The 12,268-nt window shown below is 53.3% G+C and overlaps 1 protein-coding gene across 2 annotated transcripts in view; it reads right to left on the bottom strand.

The window, feature by feature from the left end:
* SLC6A1 (solute carrier family 6 member 1) overlaps nucleotides 1-8,974 on the bottom strand; it is a 42,757-nt gene extending 33,783 nt beyond the window's left edge. For both annotated transcript variants that reach the window (XM_032841507.1, XM_032841508.1), the window contains exon 1: nucleotides 8,766-8,974. The gene's annotated coding sequence lies outside the window, so the exon portion shown is untranslated. The remainder of the gene's footprint in view (nucleotides 1-8,765) is intronic.
* Nucleotides 8,975-12,268: the final 3,294 nt, after the last annotated feature.

Below are 12,268 nucleotides of genomic sequence, written 5' to 3'. Positions count from 1 at the left end.
GATTGGACTTTGGCTCCAAAGTTGATATGGGGAGCTAGCTGTCTTGCCATACTATTTCCCCCACTCCTCCTGGGCTGGAACTGTCATCCCTGGCTCATCAGAATCCCCATGAGCACTCTCTTCAGCAGTCTTTAGAGGGGTTGAGGTGCCCTGAGTGCAGAGCTCAGAGCTGGCTCCCTGCTCCCTTCAGATTCCCACCAACTGCTTGTACTCTCCAGGTGCTGCTCCAGACCCGCCCCCGGGGCCTAGTCTTCCGACACCAGTCTGAAGTTTAGATCCCAGCTCCACCTCTTGCCTGGCTGTGTGACCTGGGTGAAGAAGAGTCAGGCCACCTCTCTTTGCCTTACTTCATACCTCCACAAAGGGCTGGTAATTATCTCTTTCTGCCAAGGATGTGGGAAGGATGGAACTAGGCGAGACGAGTGTCCCCCGCAGCTCTCCCCATCCACCCAGCTTGAGTCTCCTTGGGGAAGCTCAAACCCCAGACCCAGTCCCTTCTGCACTCTTGCTCACTTCCTCCAGCAGGTCCCGAATCAGCATTCAACACACATCACTCTGCCTGTACAACGCCATTATCTCCCGAGGACACAGGCTCCGTTGTCACGGCAACCAGAGTCCTTCCACCAACTCTATTTAATAATTTCTCAACAGTGAAGCTGGGCTGGCTTGGGGCAGGGGAAAGAGCACTGGGTTAGGGGTTAGAAGCTTTGGGTCCTAGCGCCTGTGGCCCTAGGACTCCTCCCCTCTGGGCCTCAGTTTACTCATCTATAACACAGGGGGGTCTGAAAGGAGTGGATTTTGTGACTTTCTCTGGCCTAGAAAAACCTAAGAAACAGTTCTCCAGGTCCAGGAAGCAGAAGGCAGGGAATTGGAGCCACTAGAGAGTGGGTGGAGGTTTAAGTAATATCCTGTATCCATGAGAAGAACCAGAAGCTACTTTAGTGACCAAACACTCTCCTTCTACTGAACTGCCCACCAGAATGTCACTTTTCCGATGTTTATGCAATCTCTGAGTTCAGAGCTGGGGTTGGTTAAGAGACACAGTTTTGCCTGCAGCCATCACAGCCCCTATTCTCCCCATTTTGCAGATGTGTAAACAGAGGCTCAGAGGGCAAAAGGTTGTCCATGGTCACCCAGCAGGTGGAAAGTCCAGCTGTCCAGGAAGGCCAGGTTGGTTTGTCAGGGAAAAAGAGCCGGTCCACCTGCCTGTAGTGCCTCCCCGTCAGCCCATGGCTGAATGCACTCTGGTCCCCAGCTTGTGGCCTCTTGCTCACACTGAGAAAGACTTGTAGATCATAAAAAGCAAGAGGTAAGTACCTACGATGTGTCCCACTATGCTGGGCACCAGAGATGGCAGAAGACACTGCATTCCTGCTGGTAGGGTATGTACAGTTTTGGCTGTGAGCAGCTCATCAAAGGCCGGAAACAATGTCTGATTTGTCTCCACAACCAATGGTCAGACGTGGCATACAGAAGGTGCTCAAAATTTTACCGGGCCCAGCTGTTTGTCCGCTGCTGCCCCTGAAGGTAACCTGTCTAGGCCCCCAGAGGCCTCTATGAAAATGTTCCAGAGTGGCCACCAACATCCCTAGCCACAAAGAGCCACTGTGGACCCCATGCCAGGGATGGGACCAGTGTGGATAGGCTTTGTGGCTCTTGTCTTGGCCTCGCAGTTGGGGAGGGGGTGGTTCTGCCTCAGCCTGGGTCCACAGCACCGCTTTTCAGCATGGCCACGGCCAGCCCAGTGGCGCTATTAAACTCATCCCGGGTTGGCATTTTCATTTAATACCCGTGGCATAATTAACAGTGCTGCATCTGCTCTGTCATTAGTGGCATTCACTGCCATTTGGAGAAAGGGCTCTTATCTTCCCCAGTCATTAGTCTCAGGAGGCTATTATGGGGGAAATGGAAGAGGAAACGGGGCGTGCAGCCACCCTTCCCCTGCCTGGAGAGCCGGCGCCCGGCTTGGGGAGCAGCCCATTGTCCAGTCCAGTCCAAATCCCTTGGCTTTATGGACTGAGAAAGCAAAGTCCAGAGAGGGGGAAGGACCCTGCCCTTTATTCCCTGCAAGTTCGAGGCCTTCCCGGAGTGCAAGCACAGGCCTCAGGGTCCCGCAGACCTAGATCTGAGATGCAATTCTGCAGCACATCAGTGGGGCACCCCTGGGCAACCATGTGAGCTCCGGGCCTCAGTTTCCTTATGGAGGATCCTAGAACAGTGCTTGTCAAGTCCTCAGCTCAGTGCCTGGATCATGGGATCACAGCCAGAGCTCAAAGGCCAGAAAGGGCTTGTAGCTATCTGATCATTTGCTACCAACCTGTTAAAAATGTATGCAGTTAAATTCCATCTTCACATAATACTCTCGGTATGACAACTTCTTCCCTGTTCCCAAGCTCACTTTTTTTTTTTTTTTTTTAAATCCTAGGTGATCTCAAGTTCTGAGAACATCTGACACAAGAGCAAAGGGGCAAAGGGACTCGAGCAGCAGGGGAACTGGACCCAGGATCAAGGGCATGGGAGCCTTTGGCTTTGGTCACTTTTATTTTGCATAGCTGACATTCTGCCTCAGTGAGTCAAAGCCCCTGTCTCCTCCACTGTGACCTCTAACTCAGGTAGTGGGAAGCATGAAAAGGCATATGGGGGCTGGCATCAGCAAGGCTTGGGTTCAAACTCTGCTGTGCAAGCCAGGGTAAGTGACTCCATCTCCCTCAGCCTCCAGATCTTCCTCTGGCCAAGGAGACCATAGCACCTAGACCCCCTACCCCTAGCATCCTTCTCATCTGCCTCAGGAGGCCCAGGACTGGTGCCCAGGGGGTGTGCCAAACTCAGTGGCTGGGCACAAGCTGGCTGGGTAGGGGGGGAAGAGTCAAACTCTCAGGCATCCCCACCCCGCAACACCCCAGTAGGAAGCTCCCAGAACTTGTGATTTTTCATCATCTCCAGCAAGGGCACAGGAGAACTGGGGGTAATGGCCAGAAGAACTGACTGACCCTCCCCCCGCTTTCCTACCTTCTTGGCTGGGAAGGACTCAGAACTAATCAGCCTGCTCCTCCAGCAGGTCCCAAACAACCCAAGGCTCACCTAGGATTACTGCCCCACATGCTTCCTGGTTGCCAGGGCCCTGAGATCCTTCTAGACAACCTCACAGGGCCCCTGGTATATTTGTTTTCATCTAAAACCACCTAGATGTTCAAGCACTGTCTGAGAGTAATCATCCCTTCCTTTCCTCCCAAATCTGGCTACCGCTGGGGGACCCCTGGCCAAATGAGCACACGTCACACTCCACAAACTCTGGGCATAACTGAGGAGATGTTAGCCTCTGGCCGGAGTGCAAACGACAGGGAAGACGAAAACGATGCCAGGGCCGTCTCTCCCACACTGCATGGCTGTGCCTTCCCACACGATCCTGCCATCAGTCCCTGTGTGGCCGGGGTGCTGCCTGCCACCGATCGGGCTCGTCAGGCTCCTTCTCAAGGGGCAACCTGCTGAATTTGAACTTGGGTTTCATCAAAGTGAGTCCCATCAGCTGGGAATCCAGAGGTCAGGAATAAGTGTGTTCAGGGCTTGTTGAGCCTGTTTCCCCACCCAAAAGATGGAGATAATAATGACAATAATAATAATAACAACAATAATAACAATTTCACTTGGAACCCCTGGGGCTATTGCAAATTTCAACTATAAAATTCTACCTAAGTGTTAAGTGTGCATGAACTCATGTGTGTACACAGAGACCTCATTTGAATCAAGGTCACTCTGACCTGGGCTTTACGAGAAAACTAGCTTTAAAAAAATGTCTCTTTTTGTTTGACTGAGGATTCTTCTCCAGGATATCAAGGACCCTATTTTCTTCCCTTGGAATACTTATAGGATCAAAAGACAGACCAGCTTCAGGAACATTTTTCCGCAAACTGCAAAGTACTTTTCTGATGATCCGGAGTTTTCTCAGCACTAAGCTCCGGCAAACTGCAATTCTGATACCAAATGTTGTTGCTCCCCTCCCGTGGCTGCTGCCCTCTCCCTGGACAGAACCTCCTTACCAAACAATAAGGTACCAAAACAGCCTGCTGTCAACATTTTTCGGGGTGTCTTTGACCTTGAATGTCCCTCTGGTCAGGGCTCCGTTGTGTCAGGAGCTGGCATGCAACATTGATCCTGCAGACTCCGTGCACTGACAGGTGGATAGAGCTGCAGGTCACCATCTGAGATAGCCACCAACTCCTGCATCCTCCAGCCGGGTGTGTATGCCAGGATTCCATCCAGCCCTGGAAGCTGGGGGCCTCTCTTGGAGCCAAGAGGGCCCCCGGCACCCTAATGTGGCCCGTTCCACCTAGCTGCATACCCCCTGCTTTCAAAGAGCCATGGCCAATCACTCAGCAAGACCTGGCCTCCTTGTAATTTCCAATTTGTGACAAATGTAAAAATAGAAGGCCATTTGATGCAGGCGGCTCGCATCAAATTGGATGCCGCTTTTCGTGTCATGTCAGATCACGGTAAACGGAGCTGATTGACTTTGTCGGCCGCTCTCAGTGGCTTCCAGAGCAGTGAGAGGGTAGGAGACAAATTGGGGGCCTCCTAAGAGTTAGGGAAAGGTGGCTGGGTGCACAATATTGAAACCAGCTTTCAATGAACTTGGAAGTCTAGCTCACAAATATTCTGTAAGATGCAGGGCACTTGAGTGCAGATCCCAGTTTGAGGGACCTCGGGCACAAACTCATCTCTCCCTGCCTCCGCTTCCCCTAAGGAACACCACCGGCCTCCCAGAGCTGTGGCAAAGCTCAATTGTTGGAAAAGGGGGGGGAGTACTTTCCAACCATGCAGCTCCATAAATGGGGCGTGTGGTCCTTGCCAAGTGAGCAGCACTGGGGGTGGGGAGGGGAGCTCTTCCGGGGCTGGGATGTCAACACAGGGCTGCTGAGCTGGGGCTCCAGGGGCCACTTACTAGCCTAGCAATCCTGCAGCAAGCGCCCTCACCTCTCTTCCTCTAGGTTTCCTTACCTGCACAGGGACAATCCTATGTACCCCACGGAGTTTTGTGAAAATTAAATGCAATGATGTAAGTAAAGCACACAGCACATTCCCTGGCAGATCATCAACATGCCATAACTGTTAGCTATTATTATTATTGATGATATTATCGCTGGAATAATATTTAGTGGGGTGTGTTTTTTTTTCTTTTTGCTGTTTGTAACTGAATCCAAGTCTGCGCTGAAATATCACAGCTTGTGTTCACACCTACCATCTACGCCAGGCAGCCCTTACCCTACTATTAGCTGGGTTCCTTACTGACTCTCACGCCGACCTTCCCCCTGAGCTCTGAGGTCTGCAGGTGAGCTCCAAGTGAAGATGTTATATGTTCACAAAGCTCCTGGAGGCACGTTTCCTGGGAAGCCCTATTTCGGGGTCCATATCTGGCCTCCCAGCCATTTCCCGCTCTTAGATATCACACACTCTTTCCCTCCATCTCCCAGCCACCTTCAGGAAAAGGGGCAAAAAGGCGACACAAAGAAACGCACCCGGTCCCTTTGAGGAGAGAGTGCAGAGGAATGCTACGGAGAAGCCAATCTCCTCACCAAGAGGGGCCCCCGCTGCTCTTTGCAATTGGAGTCAATTCAAGGTTGTTTTCACCCCGGCAGGGGCTGGGCTCTGTCCACTATTCCCTGGGCACAGAGAAGCTCAGGCAGAGAAGCTCGGGGCGACTGCGCAACCCAACCGGGAAATTGAAGGGGCAGTCTGACACGGGCAAAATCAGGCCTGCTGACACTCACATCTCCATTTCTTTCTGGGGAATAAGGCGATTAAGGGGCTCTAACTGGGTTTTGTCCTGTAGCTACAGCAGCTGCTGGGGTGGTGTGGCTTCAGTGATCAAAGGCAAGGAAGCTGGGCACACCTGAGGCCAGGTGACAGAGAGGGGCTCCCAAGGACAAAGGGGGCAGACTTGGGGTTGGACTTCAGATGCAGGGGGCTACAGGTGGTGGACAAAGCTTAATGGCTGGCACCTGCCCTGTGATGCATATACGTGCTAAGAGAGGAAGGAGAAAGCCATCTCCGAATTCCAAGTGTCTTGAAACAGCTCTGTCTCAGCTGCTGAGCTCACAGCCAAGCCTAGGAAGAGTGTCTTTATGTGATGGCAAGAAGCCATCTGACACTGGTGCTTTATTCAAGCTCTTAGCATATGCCAGGAGGTAGAGAAATAGCCACTGGTCAGACACCAGACCCCAAGGCCTAACTGTCAACCGTTCAGTCCCCACCACCCTTCTATGTCATTCTGTGGAGGTGAAAACCGAGGCCTAGAGACCCAACAGTGGGGCTGAGTGTTGGCCAGGAAATCAGAAGAGCGGGGTTAAAATCCCTGCCCTGCCTCTTCCTAGCTGGGTGACCTTGGGCAAATCACTTCCCCTCTCTATAATGCAGTTTCCTCCCCTCTGAAGTGGGGATTAGAAGAGTACCTGCTGCTTAAGGTTATGACAGGAATTACGAACTGGCCACACTGGAAGCTTTCAGGACTCCAGCCTTTCCTTCCAGTGGGGATGAAAACTTATCCAAGGTCACCACCAGGCCAGAAAATGGCAGCACCCCAGCTCAAAGCCAACCCAGCCAGGGCCGGTTTTGGTCTCAGTGTCTACTTTTCAGAGCCTCCCTGGCTCAGTGACATTGAAAGATATTGCAGGTCAGTCCATGCCGGCACCTTCCATCCATGCAGGCTTTATTGTAAGACACTTTGTAAGTGCCTGCTCTGGGCTGGGCCACACATAAACAAATGGCATTTGGAGTTCCTGATGGCCAGGCATGAGAAATCCCTCAGAGACAGAGCCACTGTGCTTCTTTCGGCTTTGATGGAGTTGCTCTTTCATCTTTACCTCTGAGTTGTCTTCCTTCTGGGCCTCTTGATGCCCCTCTCAGCTCCATCCCAAGCTTCTGGGGACCCACCTCCCACACCTCCAGCCCCAGAATGAAGGGATGCACACAAGAGAGATGGTCCCTGCTTCCTCTCCCACAGTAACTGCCTCTCTCCCGTGTGGTTCTCAGGAATCGCCCCACTCTCCAGAGGCTCTGCCAGACAAGCCCGGCTGTGTGCCCCGGCCTGGGACTCACTGTTTGTCCTCCAAGCCCTGGCCACCGAGCCAGCGCTTGGCTGGAGAGAGAGAGAGCGTTTTCTTTGTTTGCTGCTTGCCTGACAATTTATTTCCGAGACTCAAGAGAGGCTCAGCCATTTTGCCCTGGATGCTCTGGGGAAAGGTCCCTCCCACTCCTCCTGGGACTTGTACCTCTAAGGGCTAATAAGTCTCCTCTTCCTCCTCTGCCTGGCAGAGGGCCTGAGACTGCTCGGACGCTGACCAGAGCAGAGGCTGGGTCAACCCTTCCCAGAGAGAGTGCTCCAAACAGAGAGAGAGAGAAAGACAGAGAAAGAGGGAGACAGAGGGTACAAGTTGCCTGTAGTTCCCACTGATCTCCTTTGTTCTGGAATTTGAGAGTTGGGGCAGTCTTTTCAGACTCCCTTATGAATACATTTTTCCCAAAGTTCCCAAAGTAAGAGAAAAATCTAAGCAATACCCAGCACCCAACACCCCCCTCACCAAACACCCACTTTGTGTGTCACAGAAAAATGAAGGTCGACCCCAAAGGCCACTCACATAACCTTACAGCCTCTGATTTGGGGGTGTCACCAAAGCTCAGGAGCCATTTTACTCAGTGTTTCCCCCTGCACCCCAGCTCTTCATGGGCTGGAGTTTCTAGGAGACGCAGGGAGTGCTCCAGCCCCATATCAGGAAGAAACAGGGCTCTATCATTTGGCTTTTTAAAATCCAATTTTCTCCTTGGGGTCCATGTCTATTTTGGGAAGAGATTAGCTAAGAGCCTCAGTGGGGGACTGCCCGGTCTAAGTTCCTTGTCTGAAGACTAAGTCAAGCTGGAACAGGGCATCTGTGGGTCCCCCCCATAGGGATGGTGGGCACAAAGGGACCAGACATGGAGACCTAAGGGTCATTGCCCTGAGGTAAGTAACCCTGGCAGGCAGTTAGTTTCCCTTTCCCCATCCCCAGTGAGAAAATGCGGGACACAAGAAGGTGAAAACAGTTTCTGCGGCGACAAGGGGACACTGTCCTCAAACCCTCGGAGGGATTCCCCTCACCCCACATTCCTCAAGGAAAGGAGTGGAGAGCGCGGCGCGAGCTAGTGTGCGCTCAGCCCAGGCTGAGGTAAATGCTTTTTAGCCAACGTCTCCTGAGAGCTTGAGCTGCCCCAGGATGGGAAGCGGGTGACCCACCCCCAAGTCGCTCGCCCCAGAGCCCTTAGAGAATAAATGAGGCGCACGGGCTCTACCTCGGCGCATCTGACCCCGAGACGGACCAGTGGCCACGTCCCCCGCAAACGCTCTTCGAATTATTCACTCCCGGGGTCCCGCCATCCCCTGAGAAATAAATGGACGAAGCGCTTCGACGGCTCCAACTAGGAGAATCCAGCGCCAGCTAAGAGGTGCAAGGGGGCTCCAGGCCAGGGAAGGGGCAGGAGGACTCTCGCGACCCTCGCGCGAGTCCCCATGCCCCCCGCGCACCCCGGGGGAACGGCCCGGGCTCACGTCGGCGGTGGGAGCGGCGTCCCGGGCTCCTTCGTGCGGCCCTGAGACTAGCCGAGGCGAGGCGCGGGGGTTGGAATCCGGGTGCCCGCCCCCACCCCGCCCGGCCGAATCTGCCCCGGCCGTCCGGGGCCCCGCGCCCCGCGCCCCGCGCCCCGCGCCCCGCGCCCCGACGCCGGCCGCCCCTTCCTACCTGCGGCCCAGGCTGCGCTGCCCGCAGCGGGCGCTGCGCGGGCAGCTCGGCCGCACCGGTGCGCTCCGGGCGCGGGGCCTCTCCGGGCTCTGGCCGCGCTGCGCTGTCGGCTCCTCGGCTCCTCGGCTCCGCGCCGCGCGACTCGCCCGCAACCTCGCCGCTCGCTCGGTCTTCCGAGGGCGGGCGGAGGGACACCGGGAAGGGGCCGGGCGGGGGAGCCAGGGACGGAGGGCGGGAGCGCGCGCGGGCGGGGGGCGGGGCACTGCTCCGGGAGCCCGCCCAGCCCGGGGAGGGGCGTCGTCGGCCGCCCGCCCCCCGCCCGCGCTCCCCCCCCGCCCCCCCCCCCCCCCCCCCCCCCCCCCCGCCCCCGGCCCGCGCCGCACTCTCCCCACCCCGCAGCCTCCTCGCCGGCAGCTTCCCTCCTTCCTTCTCATTGCGGTCGCCGCTGCTCTCTCTGCGTTCCCCTCCTCTGCCCCCTTCTCTCTCCATCCCGCCTTCCAGTTCTCCCCTCTTCCCCTCCTCCTCTTTTCTTTCCTTCTTTCCCTCCCCTCTCCCTCCTCTCTCTCCCTCTCTGCCAGCCCACCCCCATCCGTTTCGCCTGCTCCCCTCTCCCCCTCCTCCTCCCATTCCCCTATTCCTTCTTCTGTCTATTGGTCTCTTCCCTGCCTTGGCCTAGGGTCCTCAGCCCGCCTGTCTTGGTCTCTGTTTCCCATTCCTTTTCAACACGGATTTACCTCTTGGCATTTTTCTTTCCAGCCTTGCAGACCACTTCTGTTGGTCTATCCTTTTTGTTTCTCTTTCTGGCACCTTTTTCTCTCTGTAGGTCACAAGGCGCCCTCAGTGGAGGTGGGGGTGACAGTGGGCTTCTGGCCCCCTCTCCTCTCCTGGCGGGTCAGCCTCCTGCTGCCTGTTAGGAGGGGAACACAACTTCTGACCTGAAGCTACTAACTGGCTCTTGGTGCCAGGCTGGGGGTGTGCCTGTGGCAGGAAGGGGCAGTTTGCTACCAAGGCTTGGTCTTAGAAATGCAAGTCGTTATGTGCATGGATGGACAGATGGATAAACAGACTACTAAGAGCCTGGAACAACACCCAAGGGATGACCTCAGAACCCCCACGACATCTTCCTACTTCCAGTTTCTGAGGTTTGAGGGATTGTCCCAGAAAAGCCTCTCTCCTAGCGGGTCCCAACCCAGTGCCTGAGGACTCCTTCTCTCCCCTTTGCCAAGTCCTGACATCGCCCCCATCCACCTCCATTTTCACAAAGGCTCCTGGGAATGGGGCCACGACTGCCCTTCCCTCTCCGTTCCCCAAGGACTCATAGAAAGGATTCCTTCTCTCCAGCCCTGACCTACTCTTTGCCTCCTCTCTTTTCCCCTAGGGCTGGCATTTCCTGATTGACTTGCTATCCTCTATGCCACCTTGCCCTTCGCTTGGGTCATCCATCCTGAGATCCCATGACACACAGTGCTCCCCAAGGCCACCCTGGCTTCTCCTGGCTCTTTCCCCACACTTACCCACAAGCATGGAATCCTGATAACTTTCTTGATGTCTTCCATCCATCCCTCCCCCCTTCACAGGTCACCAGCTTCTATATGCTTATAACCTCCACTGGTACTTCAAATAAATATATATTGCGCTTCTACCTCCCAGGCACTGTCCTATGCTCCAGGAACACAGTGGTAGACAAGAGAAACCTCAGGATGGTCTTGGTCCAGCATGGGAGATGGGCTTCGGTCCAAAAGCCAGATAAGCCCAGAGTGACTAGCTCAGCCAGGAGCATACATTTCAGGGGGGAACTCAGACCAGCTTGGGGTGGTTCAGGAAGGTTTCCTAAAGAAATGCTATATGAACTGAGGGCCAAAGGATGATTAGGAGATGTGTGGATGGAGATGTGGGGCACAGCTTTGAGGGAGGATAAGAAGCTAGCTCAAATGGAAGCTGTTTTTGCTTGCCTGACATTCATTTCAACTTCTTTAGGTGATAGCACCTCAGTTTTGATTTGGAGAACTTGCCCTCCTCCACTCACATTCCTGTGGCTGGGTGGGGTTCCCTCCTTCCAGGGTTGGACATGTGGCCCAAGCAGGGCCAGAGTACATCACCCTGACCTCTGTGGGGAAGGGGGGACGGAACACATGACAGACTGGCTCAGTGAGAACTCTCCCTGGGACTTTTGCTAAAACTGTTGTCAAACAGAAGCTTGATCTCTACCACAGTTCTTAAGCCTGGAGCTACTAGCAGCCATTTTTGTCACATCTGGAGCAGACTTTACCTGAAAATGAAACCAACATAGAGTACGGAAGAGCTGGGAGATGGAGAGTGGACTGAGTTCTGATGAATAACGTTTGAGTCTCTGAATCTAGACATGCCTGAAGGCTGTATAGTTATTTTAAAAAACCCATTAAGTTCCTTTTCGTCAATTATGCAAGTTTGAGTTCAGTTTCCGGTGCTTAAAATCAAAATTGTCCTGATGAATCCAGGGCTGGATTGAGAAACATGAAGCATCACCTATATAAAGAAATAATCATAAGCACTTCCATCATCCCACTTCCATCCTGCCTTTAGGTCTCCTGGACCACCTTGTTTGCAATTGTCTCTCTCTCTCGCTATCTCTCTCTCTCTCTCTCTTTTTTTTTTTTTTCTCTAGATTCCTGATCAGAAGTTCATTCTCTGCTATTTTCATTTCAGTACATGTGTTTTGCCTACATACCAAAGCAAATCCTGGCCAGGTCAGTTTCATCGGCTGCCATCTGATGCTTGAATTATCTTCACAATATTCCCTGCTCCCGGTCCCCTCTCCCCCCATGACTGTCTAGCATCTGTCTACACATCTCCAATGATGAGAGCTCTTTATTCTATCAGGCAGATGGTTTCAAATAACAAACTCTTATCTCAGTGGAGTTCTGAAAACTGTCTCCTGTGCTGTGGGGTTTGGGTAAGAGCCGTTGTACTAGAAAGCTGACATCGGTGTATGGAGGACCTTCATGTCCTTCTTAAAATCCCCAGTTAAAATCTTCCAGAGAACTCACAGGTGTCCCCCATGGACTAGAGTGGTGGGTTCCATTAAGTAGCGTTTCCAGAATGTGGCCTGGCAACGAGGGGTGGTAGCTAGGATAATTGTCAGAGGAGTGGAATAATTTGGAAGGGAAAAGCTCTTTTATGTTCATCTCCTTGTAACATTCTTGTGATTTCTGTCCATGGGTAAGTCTCAGGTTGGTGCTAATTTTTCATTAACACCTCTCCAAAGTACTGACCAATCCCATTTAAGAGAGAGATAAGCCCTAGGATGCCAGCCTTGGTAGACAACAATATCTAGTTAGAATTGAATGCTTGGCTCATTTGTCCTTGCGTTTCTTTTAATGGAGACCTATTTCTGGCAAGCAATACTGATCTTCTAGTTATAGCATGATGTACAGTTTCCTTTTGGGATACATTTATTTAATCTAAAAACAAAAAATATTTAGGTAAATAAAAATAGACATGATGCACAGATTTCACAAAACTTA

The sequence above is a fragment of the Lontra canadensis genome, unplaced genomic scaffold (assembly GCF_010015895.1).
Source record: "Lontra canadensis isolate GAN:19392208 unplaced genomic scaffold, GSC_riverotter_1.0 scaffold124, whole genome shotgun sequence".
Classification (NCBI taxonomy): Eukaryota; Metazoa; Chordata; class Mammalia; order Carnivora; family Mustelidae; genus Lontra; species Lontra canadensis.
The sequence above is the reverse complement of the archived record's forward strand: the minus strand, read 5'-3'. Positions and strand labels throughout refer to the sequence as shown.